Genomic DNA, 12,264 nt, shown 5'->3' with positions numbered 1-12,264 from the left:
AAGACATACTCAACAAAAGTTTTCACCTCCTATTCTCTTGCAAAATGTGGTGTATTAAAATTATTGTGCAAGTAGCATGAAATTAATGTCAACCCATTTTTAATTTAGATATACTAGGTCAAATAACATGTGAAATGATATCTTAAAAGAAAAAGATGAGGAAAAAATACATGGCATAATGGAAAACAAATTGAATTCAAGCTGGGATTTTTGTCCTGGCTCTGCCACCAGGTAGTTTTTTAATATTTTTGGCCTAGATGAAATGATTCTGAAGCTTCATTCAATATTGCATTCTGTATGATTGCATAAACTATTTTCATAAAATAAAGAAGGAGGAGTTGCTGTGATGGTGAGAGAGAATAAATCCATTTGGGAAAGAGTTATTTTTTTTAAATATAGAAAGCAAAAGCATGAAGATTGAACTTCTTAATGATGATGATGATAAAATCATAACAACACTCTAAATATTCTCATCTTTTTTCTCAATGTCCAATACCTTTCAAGAGAATGTTATCCTTTCCAAGGTTTTCTTCATGGCTAATTTGACATCCTTGTTCCTCAGGCTGTAGATTAGTGGATTCAACATGGGCACCACAATGGTATAGAACAGAGTGCAGACTTTGCCCTGGTCAAGGGGTATAATAGAAGGTCATTTAAGGTATGCAAAAATTCCTGAACCAAAGAAAAGAGAAACTGCAATTACGTGATAACTGCAGGTACTAAAGGCTTTGGATCTGCCCTGAGTAGAACTAATGTGTAAAATGCTGGAAAGAATGAAGCCATAAGACAGAAAAATGGTCACAATAGACTCTCCAATGCAAAAGGCCACAACAGTAAAGACCACCAGAGTATTCATGTAGGAGCTATTGCAGGAGAGTTCAAGGAGGGGAAGTATGTCACACATATAATGATTGAGAAGGTTTTCTCCACAAAAGGTCAGAAGCAGCATGTTACCTGTTTGAGTTAAAGCCCCCAAAGCCCCCATACCATAGACACCCAGCAAAAGAAATGAACACACCTGAGGAGATATGGTGAGTGTGTACAGCAGTGGTTTACAGATGGCCACATAGTGGTCATATGCCATTGCTGACAGAATGAAGCATTCAGAAATGACAAAGAAACAGAAGAAAAAGAGCTGAGTCATACACCCTGTGTAGGAGATGATGTTCTTCTTTGAGACAAAACTCGTCAGGATTTTGGGGATGATGGCAGAGGAGTAAGTGAAGTCAATTAAGGACAAGTTGAAGAGGAAAAAGTACATGGGGGTGTGCAGGTGAGAGTTCAGCCCAATCAGTATTATCAAGCACAGGTTCCCTACAATGGTGACCACATAGAAGGCTAGAAACAGGAAAAGAGAGGGTGCTGGAGTCCTGGCTGGATCGTTAACCCTGCAAGGATAAACTCTGTCACAGAGGAGGTGTTATCTGCAGCCATCCTCCTCTGGGACTGTCTGGGAGGGAAAAAGAAAAGAGTTTCTCACACACAGAGAGAAAAACAACCAACCCCTGAGAGTGATGTTTGAACAGGGAGATGTAGAACTTAAAGTTGAGATGGCATCTCCTCGTTCATGCATCTCTGTTTTTGTGGTCCACTCGTGGCTTCAACCATCCTAGTAACTGTTGGTGGGAGACATTTGCCTCCAGAGTAAGGGCTCATCCAACCTAGGAGATTGTCCACAAAGTTGTGCTGGGATGACACTGCATCCTCCCAGTGACCCACTTCTGGTACTGTCTGCCCTCTACAGCCCTGGACCGAGTTTTGTCTGACCTGAGTCCTTCTCTGCAGTGCTGTTGGGAAGCAGAATCCAGTTGCCCTAGACCTTACACCTTTGGTCAGTGCTGGTCAGAGCAAGAAGTTGGGGCTTTGTTGCCCTGAGTCTGTAGCAGGAATGGCTCTGGAAATATTATGTGAAAATAATACTGGAGTAATAAGGCAAAGTTATTAACTAAGCACAAAAGAAAAAGAACATTTGCTGACCCCTAACTATGCTAGTGCCACTGTTCTAAGTGGTCTGGGGCATTTTGATTAAACCCATTGAACAGGTGAGGATACCGGGCACAAGTACCAGTCCTTCTAAGTGGCAGCATAAGGGGAAATCAGGCTCTCTGGTTCCGGGGTTCAGTCTTTGTACCCTAATCACTCTGCTAGAGCACAGACCAGGTCAGGCAGGCACTCACTCTCCTTGTGCCTGCAGTCACAGTGCTGGACTCTGCTGGCTCCCACCCATCTCTCTCATGGAGACTCAGATGGTCCTGGTGACAAGAAGGGGACAACTCAGAACTCAGACTGCTCTGCTTCTGCCTCTTTCCTTTAAAATTCAAAGCCTTTAGTTTGTCTTGGTTCCCCTGTTGAGCAGAAGAACAGGGTCTCTGACTTACTTTCTCCCCAGCCTCCAGTCCAGCTTCCAGGGATGGAAGAAAACTTTTATAACATCCTTTGATTACCAGAGACTGAAGAGTGTTATTCTGAATTAGGGACCACAGTGACCTACTTACAGGGCCTCCCTAAGGATCCTTGCTCCCTATGGAAGAAGAAATATTTGTTTACACCCCTGATGTTGCCTGTTGGGGCTTTTAATGGCCTTTGCTTTCATTCAGGTTACATCTTTATAAGTACCATTAAGAACAAAGCACCTTGGAAAAGATTTCTTGTACTGAGTGCTTACTGTATACGGACCTCTGTATCTGACCTAGCACCATCATCTGAAAGATCCAGAAAAATGCATACATAATTGTACCTTGTTTATTCCTCAGAATGACCTCCTAGGGTAGGCCTATTTGTCTCCACTCATAATGCACGAAGGAAACATGAAAGTGCACTGAAGAAAAGGAAAGCTCCGGAGCGGGGCCGCACACAGTGGAGTGTGGCTGAAAGGGCAAGTGTTAGAGATTCCAGTTTAAAAAGCGGAATCTGACAGTTGAGCAATGACTTGAGAGACCTGAAAAGCCTCTGCTTAATAATAAGACCAGTTACTATAATGAAAGGCTGGGTGTCATGGCTTAATGTAGCACCTTCCCCAAGAATCAGGGTTTTGCCCCACACTTTTATACAGTACTCCAGCCCAAATAATTGCTTTGGTGAAGGAAATTGTGACCAAATAGCAGGGTAAGGGTAAGTGACCTTGATGAGGTTTTAGATAACCACGAGTCACACAATGTAGTTTTTGGCTGAGACTGATAGAAAGATTAATACAATTTTATGTGGCAATTTGTGTCCAACACCCTTTGCCAGGGGCATTTACATAGTTAGGATCCAAAATTTCTATTAAAAAATAAATCTCGGGGGATGTTCGAGGGTTGGTTAGCTGATGAGTTATCTATGTTTTTGGTCAGAGTTAAGGCCAGAAGTTTTTTGGGATACATTATGACATCAGAAGAGAAAGGCAGAACCCATCATCTTTCAGGCAAGTCCAACTGAAACCAGTGCACATGGGCCTGTGTGTGTCTGAGTGTGTACACATACAGCAGTGAAGACTTGCCCTCCCCACACTAAAGCTCAGCAGAGATGGTGCCTCATCTTCCTGTTTGCATGGAGGATTGTCCACTGTCTCAGTGACGCTATTGCATTCCAGTCCCTCTGGTGGATCCTGCTGCACATGTTGAAGAAATAGAAAAAAGCAATCCATTACCAAGAAACTAAATTAAGCACCACAAGTATGTTCTCCAAGGTCAAAGACCTTGGGGACTCATTAAAATGTTCAGTTTCCTTTCGGAATCTCAGAGGGCTCTTGTAAGCATGATGCAATACCAGGAAAATTTCTTCTGAGATCCTTGCCTCCTCACAGATGGTATTTTGGGAGCTTCAATTTCAAAGCGTCAAAGTTTCATTTGAAGCAAACCAAGACTTCTGTAAGGCTGTTTTGACGGTTGACTTGCTCCTATACAAGCAGAGAGAAACAGAAATCAATATTCTTGATTGATTAAGTTATTTTGTTTCAGGTGTTTTACCTCCTTGGTTAAATTTATACCTGGGTACATTATTTTTTCTTGCTTTAGTAAATGGGATTTTTCCACAGTTTCTCTTTCTGATATTTCATTGTTGGTGTACAAAAATGCCATCAATTTCTGAATACTGACCCGGTATCCAACTACTTTTCAAAATTCACTGATTAATCACGTAGTTTTTGGGTCTAAACTGTAGGGTTTTCTTTCTTTTTTTTTTTTTACTAATTTTTTTAATCTTCATCACTTATGTTATTTATTTCTATTTTTAATATAATTTTTTAACTTATATCTTGTTCAAGTACAGGTTTCTGTGTTATATTCCCAACCCTGCCCGCCCCCCGCCCCATGCTCCCCACCTCCCTCCCCTTTCCGCCCCCACCCTTAGTTATTGTCCATGTGTCCTTTATACTTGTTCATGTGAGTCCATTCCCTTTTCCCCTATGATTCTCTCCCCTCTCCCCTCTGGGCCGTCAGCCTGTTCCATATTTTAGTGTCATTGGTCATATTTTGCTTGCTTGTTTGTTTTGTTTAGATTCCTGTTAATGGTGAGATCATATGATATTTGTCTTTCACCGCCTGGCTTATTTCGCTCAGCATAATGCTTTCCAGTTCCATCCATGATGTTGCAAAGGGTAGTAGTTCCTTCTTCCTTTCTGCAGCATAGAATTCCATTGTGTAAATGTACCATAGTTTTTTGATCCAGTCATTTACCGATGGGCATCTAGGCTGCTTCCAACTCTTGGCTATCGTAAATTGTGCTGCTATGAACATCGGGGTGCATAGGTTCTTTTGGATTGGTGTTTCAGGGTTCTTAGGATATACTCCCAAGAGTGGAATTGCTGGGTCAAAAGGTACGTTCATTTTTAGTTTTCTTAGAAAATTCCATACTGTTTTCCATAGTGGTTGTACCAGTCTGCAATCCCACCAACAGTGAACTAGAGTCCCCTTTTCCCCACAACCTCTTCAGCACTTGTTGTTTGTTTCTTTGTTTATGATAGTCATTCTGACTGGTGTTAAGTGGTATCTCATTGTGCTTTTAATTTGCATCTCTCTGATAGGTAGCAATATCGAGCATCTTTTCATGTGTCTCTGGATCCTCTGTATGTCCTCCTTGAAAAAATGTCTGTTCAAGTCCTCTGCCTATTTTTTAATCGGGTTGCTTGTCTTCTTTGAGTGGAGTCGAGTGAGTTCTTTGTATATTTTGGAGTTTAAACCCTTATCTGAGGTATCATTGGCAAATATGTTTTCCCAAGCTGTTGCTTCTCTTTTTATCTTGATAATGCTTTCCTTAGCCATGCAGAAGCTTTTAATTTTGATGAGATCCCATTTGTTTATTCTTCCCTTTATATCCCTTGCTCTAGAGGACGTATCAGTAAAAATCTTGGTGCATGGAATATCTGAGATTTTCTTTCCAATGCTCCCCTCTAGGGCTTTAATGGTTTCACGGCTTATATTTAAGTCTTTTATCCACCATGAATTTATTTTTGTGTATGGTGTAAGTTGGTGCTCAAGTTTCATTTTTTTTTTTGCATGTGGCTGTCCAGTTCTCCTAACACCATTTGTTGAAAAGGCTGTCTTTACTCCATTTTATGTTATTGCCCCCTTTGTCAAATATTAATTGCCTGTAGAGAGTTGGGTTTATTTCTGGGCTGTCTGTTCTATTCCATTGGTCTAGGTGCCAGTTTTTGTGCAAGTACCAGACTGTTTTGATTACAGTGGCCTTGTAATACAGTTTGATATCAGGTATTGTGATCCCTCCTACTTTGTTCTTCTTTCTCAAAACTGGAGCAGCTATTCGGGTCTTTTATGGTTCCATATAAATTTTTGAAGTGTTTGCTCTATGTCTGTGAAATATGCCATTGGTATTTTAATAGGTATTGCATTGAATCTGTAAATTCCTTTGGGTAGTATGGATATTTTGATGATGTTAATTCTTCCAATCCATGAACACGGTATATGTTTCCATTTATTTGTGTTCTCCTTGATTTCTTTCTTCAGTGTTGTGTAGTTTTCTGCATACAGGTCTTTAACCTCCTTGGTTAGGTTTATTCCCAGATATTTTATTTTTCTTTTTGTTATATCGAATGGGATTTTTTCTTGATTTCTGCTTCTGCTGCTTCATTGTTGGTATACAGAAATGCCTTCTATTTCTGGATATTGACTTTGTATCCCGCTGTTATGCCAAGTTCATTTATTAGTTCCAGTAGTTTTTTGGTAGAGGCTATAGGGTTTTCCATGTACACTATTATGTCATCTGCAAACAATGCCAGTTTTGTTTCCTCCTTTCCAAGTTGGATGCCTTTTATTTCCTTTTCTTGTCTGATTGTTGTGGCTAGAACTTCCAATACTATATTGAATAGAAGTGGTGAAAGTGGACAACCTTGTTTTGTTACTGATCTTTGTGGAAAAGCTTTTAGTTTTTGCCCATTGAGTATGATGTTGGCTGTATGTCTTTCATATATGGCCCTTATTATATTGAGGAATGCTCCCTCTATTCCCATTTTTCTGAGTACCTTTATCATAAATGGGTGTTGAACCTTATGAAAAGCTTTTTCGGCATCTATTGATATGATCATGTGGTTTTTGTGATTGCTTTTGTTTATATGCTGTATTACATTTACCGATTTATGAACATTGAACCATCCTTGCATCCCTGGGATGAATCCCATTTGGTTGTGCTGTATGATCTTTTTGATGTATTGTTGGATGCAATTTGCCAATATTTTATTGAGGATTTTAGCATCTATGTTCATCGGCGACATTGGCCTGAAGTTTACTTTCTTTGTTGTGTTTCTATCTGGCTTTGGAATTAGGGTGATGCTGGCTTCATAAAAAGAGTTGGGGATTTTTCCCTTCTTTTGGATTTGCTGTAATAGTCTGTGAAGAATAGGGGTTAGCTCTTCCTTAAAAGCTTTGTAGAATTCTCCTGTGAAACCATCTGGTCCAGGGCTTTTGTGTGATGGGAGTTTTTTGATAACTTCTTCAATTTCATCTGCTGTTATTGGCCTGTTCAGGTTTTCTGCTTCTTTTTCATTGAGTTTTGGAAGATTATATTTTTCTAGAAATTTGTCCATTTCACCTAGGTTTTCATATTTCTTCGCATACAGCTCCGCATAGTAATTTCTTACAATCCTTTCTGTTTCTGTGGTATCAGTTGTAATCTCTCCTCTTTCATTTCTGATTGTGGTTATTTGGGTCCTCTCTCTTCTTTTCTTGATGAGCCTACTTAAATGTTTGTCTATTTTGTTTACAAAAAACCAACTCCTGGGTTCACTGATCTTTAGAATTGTGCTTTTAGTCTCTATGTCATTTAATTCTGCTCTGATCTTGGTTATTTCCTTCCTTCTACTTGCTCTGGGCTGTCTTTGTTGTTGTTCCTCGAGTTGTTGCAGGTGTAGGGTTATGTTGTTTGTGTTGTTTGTTTGAAATGTTTCTGTCCTCTTTAGGTGAGCCTGTATTGCTATGAACTTCCCTCTCAGGACCGCCTTCACTGTGTCTCATAAGTTTTGCGTTATTGTGAGTTCATTTTCATTAGTTTCAAGAAGTTTTTTGATTTCCTCCCTAGTTTCAATCTTGACCCATTCATTGTTTAATAGCATAACATTCAATCTCCATGCTTTTGGGTGTTTTGTGTTTTTTCCTGTGGGGTTGGTTTCCAATTTCAGTCCCTTGTGATCAGAGAAGATGCTTGGTATGATTTCTATTTTCCTGAAGTTGTTGAGACTCGTTTTGTGTCCTATCATGTGATCTATCTTTCAAAATGTTCCATGTGCATTTGAAAAGATTGTGTATTGAGCTTCTTTGGGATGGAGGCTCTATATATGTCAATTAGGTCCATTTCTTCTAGAGTGTCGTTTAATGCTGCTATATCTTTGTTGATATTTTGTTTGGAAGATCTGTCCATTTTTGACAGTGGGGTGTTAAAATCCCCTACTATAATTGTGTTGCTGCCAATATCTTTCTTGAGGTCCTCTAGGATTTTCTTGATATATTTGGGTGCTCCTGTGTTGGAGCACAAATATATGTGCTCCTGCATATATATTTACCATGTTAATGTCTTCTTGGTGGATTCTTCCCTTGAGTATTATGAAGTGACCTTCTGGGTCTCTCTTTATAGCCTTTTTTTTGGAGTCTATTTTGTCTGATATGAGGATTGCTACCCCGGCTTTTTTTTCATGTCCATTTGCTTGGAAAATTTGTTTCCATCCTTTCACTTTCAGTCTGTGGTGGTCTTTTGTCCTCAGGTGAGTCTCTTGTAGGCAGCATATGTGTGGGTCATGCTTTCTTATCCATTCAGCTATTCTATGTCTCTTAATTGGTGCATTTAATCCATTTACGTTTAAAGTTATTATCGAAAGGTACTTATTCATTGCCATTTATGTACCTGTGTTCCTCTCTGTCTCTCTCTTTTCCTTCCTTTCCTTAAAGCAGCCCTTTTAGTAATTCTTGTAGAGCAGGTTTTGTGGAGGCGTATTCTTTTAGACTTCTTTTGTCTTGGAAGCTCTTTATTTGGCCTTCTATCTTGATTGAGAGCCTTGCTGGATAAAGCAGTCTCGGTTGTAGGCCTCTGTTTCTCATTACTTGGAATATTTCCTGCCATTCTTTTCTTGCTTGGAATGTTTCAGTTGAGAAGTCATTAGCCAACCTTATTGGGAGCCCCTTGTATTTTACTTCCTTTTTCTCCCTTGCTGCCTTTAGGATTCTCTCTTTGTCCTGGAGTTTTGCCATTTTAATGATGATGTGTCTTGCAGTAGGCCTCTTTGGGTTCCACCTGATTGGGACTCTCTTCGATTCCTGGATTCGTGTGACTTTTTCTCCTCTCATCTTAGGAAAATTTTCCGTTATTACTCTTTCAAGTAGGTTTTCTATCCCTTGTTCTTCTTCTTCCCCTTCTGGTATTCCTATTATTCGGATATTATTATGTTTCATATTGTCTTGCTTTTCTCTTAGACTCTCCTCATTTTTTCTGATTCTCTTTTCCATTACCTCCTCTGTCTGGGAGATTCTTTCCACCCTGTCTTCGAGCTCGCTTATGCGGTCCTATACCTCATCAATTTTACTCTTCATACCTTCTACTGTGTTCTTCAGTTCAAAAATCATATTTTTCATGTCCTCTTGGCCTTTGCTGATGGTTTCTATTTCCTTTTTCATGCTGGTATAGTTTGCGGATAGTTCATTGTAGCTCTGCTGTAGTTTCTGGTAGCTTCTTGTAAGTTCTTTGAATTTCCTGATAACCAGTGCTTTGAATTCAATATCTGATAGTTGACTTGCCTCTATTTCATCTAACATTCTTTCTGAGCCTTCCTCCTTTTCTTTCATTTGGGGATTGTTTCTTTGTCTCCCCATTGTTTGTGATGCTCTTCTTGTTGGCCTCAGCTTCTTAGATTGATCTGTTCTGGTACCCTGAGTTTATGGCGTTAACTTCTGTGGCAGTATACCTGTGGAATTCAGTGGTGCAGTCTCCTGTAGGTATCTTGGTGTTCTCTGCTCCCACTACTCCTCTGGTTGTTGTCCAGTTAGTCAAACCTTTTCTTCTGGTCTCACTCGCTGCAGCAGCCTGAGGGGCTGTTACTGTGGCTCTTCTCATTCCTTGGTACACTCAACTGGTCTTGCCAGTACCCCCTAAGATACAGACTGGCGCCTCTCTCCCGCGCCCTAGTGAGAGCGGATTTTTTCCCAGGCTTCCCAGCCCTGGTCTGACATGAGGGTGCGTGCTTCCAGCCAGGCTTTCTTGTTCTCGTAGGCTTGGGTGTGGACCTTTCCCTGTGTTGTGGCTGAATACACAGGGCAACTTACAATTCTCCCAAACCAACAGCAGCAGCCTGACTCCCTGTGTTTCCCTGTCTGCACCGGCTGAGTAGGGATGAAGCTGGCGACTGCCTCTATTCCAGGGGCCCAGCCAGCAGCCGGAGACTCCCCGAGACTTTTCGTCAGCTGGTGCAGGTCCCATGCCACAGGGATCGCCTGGGGCGACTCTCAAATCCACAAGCTGAGGTTTGGCACAGACCCCGCCCCCGGGAAAGCACGGGCGACTGGCGGTTCCCCAAGTAGACGGCCTGCACAGGGCCGCTCGGGGGCGGGAAGCCACGCACCACCTACAGCTGGTCAATCCGAAGATCATTGCTTGACTCACAGTGTCTCCCAGTCTGCGCCAGCTGAGCAGGGATGGAGCTGGTCTGTGCTGGCTGAGTAGGGATGGAGTTCACAACTGACCCACTTCTGGAGGCCCTGCCAGCAGCCAGCCTGCTGGAGGGCAGGCACAGGCCCCTGGAAGCAGAGAATGCTCTGGCAACTCTCAGTTCTCCCAAGCCAGCAACCTGACTCCAAGGGTTATCAGAGCTTTCTGGTTTGCTTCCCAATGCTCACTCCTCTCTCTGCCACTACTGGCAGACCGATCTCTTATGCTGTTTTCCAATCTGTGCCCTGCCAGATGGGGGTGGTGCCGGTGACCAGTTCTCTCCCAGAGACGGTGTTGCCCACCATCAGCTCTCAGAGACCGTGGGCGGCTGGCCAGGGCCCTGGCTTAGCCTGGCAGGGGGCCTGCCACCGCCTCTGCGCTGCCCCCTCATACGTTGTTGATCTGCGGTGGTCTCCTCTCCTCAACCTCTGGTCATTCATTGTCCGCTACACTCTCTGGAGTCCTGCCTTCTTATATGCTGGGTCCCAGTTTGGCATCTGCCGTGCTCTTCCGCAGATCAGCCAGGTCCTTCTCCAGTGTGTGGAGAGAAGAGAAATCCTTTGTCCTACTCCGCCGCCATCTTCCCTGGTTCCGACTGTAGGGTTTTCTATGTACACTATTATGTTATCTACAATAATGACAGTTTTGCATCGTCCTTTCAAATTTGGATGCCTTTTAGTGTTTTTATTTTTGATCGCTGTGGCTAGAACTTCCATTACTATGTTGGGTAGGAATGGTATAAGCAGACACCCTTGTGTTGTTGCTGATCTTAAGGGAAAAGCTTTTAGTTTTTTCCCATTGGCTGTAGGTTTCTCATATACGGCTCTTATTATGTTGAGGTATCCATCCTCTAGTACCACTTTGCTTAGTGTTTTTATGAAAAATGGATGCTGGATTTTATCAAAAGCTTTTTCAGCCTCTATTGATCTGATCATGTGATTATTTTACTTCCTTTTGTTTATGTGGAGTATTATGTTTATTGATTTGTGAATATTGTAGCATCCTTGCATCCCTGGGATGAATCCCACTTGAACATGGTGTATGATCTTTTGAATGGATTTCTGAACCCAGACATGCAGTGTATTGTTGAGGATTTAAGCATCTATGTTCATCAGTGATATTGGCCTGTATTTTTGTTTCTTTCTTGAGTCTTTACATGGTTTTGGAATTAGAATGACACTGGCCTTGTAAAAAGAGTTTGGGAGTTTTCCCTCATCTTGAATATTTTAAAATAGTTTGAGAAGATGAGAGTTAGTTCTTCCTTAAATATTTGATAAAATTCAACTGTGAAGCCCAGTGGTCCAGGGCTTTGTGTGCTGGGAGTTTTTTGATTCCTGCTTCAGTTTCATTAGTTGTTATCAGTTTGTTCAGGTTTTCTGCTTCTTCTTGATTCAGTTCAGGAAGATTGTATGTTTCAAGAAATTTCTCCATTTCACCGAGGTTGTCCAGTTTCTTGGCATGTAATTGTTCATAGTAATTTCTTACAGTCTTTTGTATTTTTGTGGTGTCGGTCATAACTTCTCCTCTTTCATTTCTGATTTTATTTATTTGGGTCCTCTCTCTTTTACTTGGTGAGTCTGGTTTAAAGCTTGTCGATTTTATATGCCTTTCCAAAGAACCAGATCCTGGGTCTACTGATGCATTGAATTGTTCTTTCAGTCTGTGTGTCATTTCATTCTGCCCTGATCTTTATTATTTACTTCCTTCTCTTTGCTCTGGCCTTTTTCCATCATTGTTCCTCTAGTTCTTGTAGATGTAGGCTTAGTGATTTATTTGAGATTTTTCTATCTCCTTTACACAGGACATTAACTGGCTTTGAAATATGAAGTCAACCTTATGTTCCTAGGGTCAAACTCTACTTCCAAATGATTTAAAACTTCTTTTGTGTTCTGTTGTATTATTTTTGGCTAGTTTTTCAAGTTAATTTTTCACATGTAAATTCATGAAGGACATTAGTATATATATATATATACATATATATATATATATATATATATGGTTTTATTTCTAGAAACATTTTTTCTGATTTAGTTTATCAGCAGCAGTACAATTTCCCTTAGTGAGCCCAGATTTCAGTCACTAATAATCACATCACCAGACATATCCCTAGACCCAGGCAACCCATTAGTGATGCTGAGAACC

General features: G+C 41.1%; 1 pseudogene; it reads right to left on the bottom strand.

Moving 5' to 3' along the window:
• Positions 1 to 499: 499 nt before the first annotated feature.
• On the bottom strand, positions 500 to 10,065 carry LOC118981498 (olfactory receptor 8B12-like; annotated as a pseudogene).
• Between the last annotated feature and the right edge of the window lie 2,199 nt (positions 10,066 to 12,264).

This window comes from Sturnira hondurensis, unplaced genomic scaffold (assembly GCF_014824575.4).
Source record: "Sturnira hondurensis isolate 20B ecotype Veracruz unplaced genomic scaffold, ASM1482457v3 Scaffold0001977, whole genome shotgun sequence".
NCBI classification, from domain to species: Eukaryota; Metazoa; Chordata; class Mammalia; order Chiroptera; family Phyllostomidae; genus Sturnira; species Sturnira hondurensis.
Note: the sequence above shows the minus strand (reverse complement) of the source record. Positions and strands in the feature narration are given on the sequence as shown.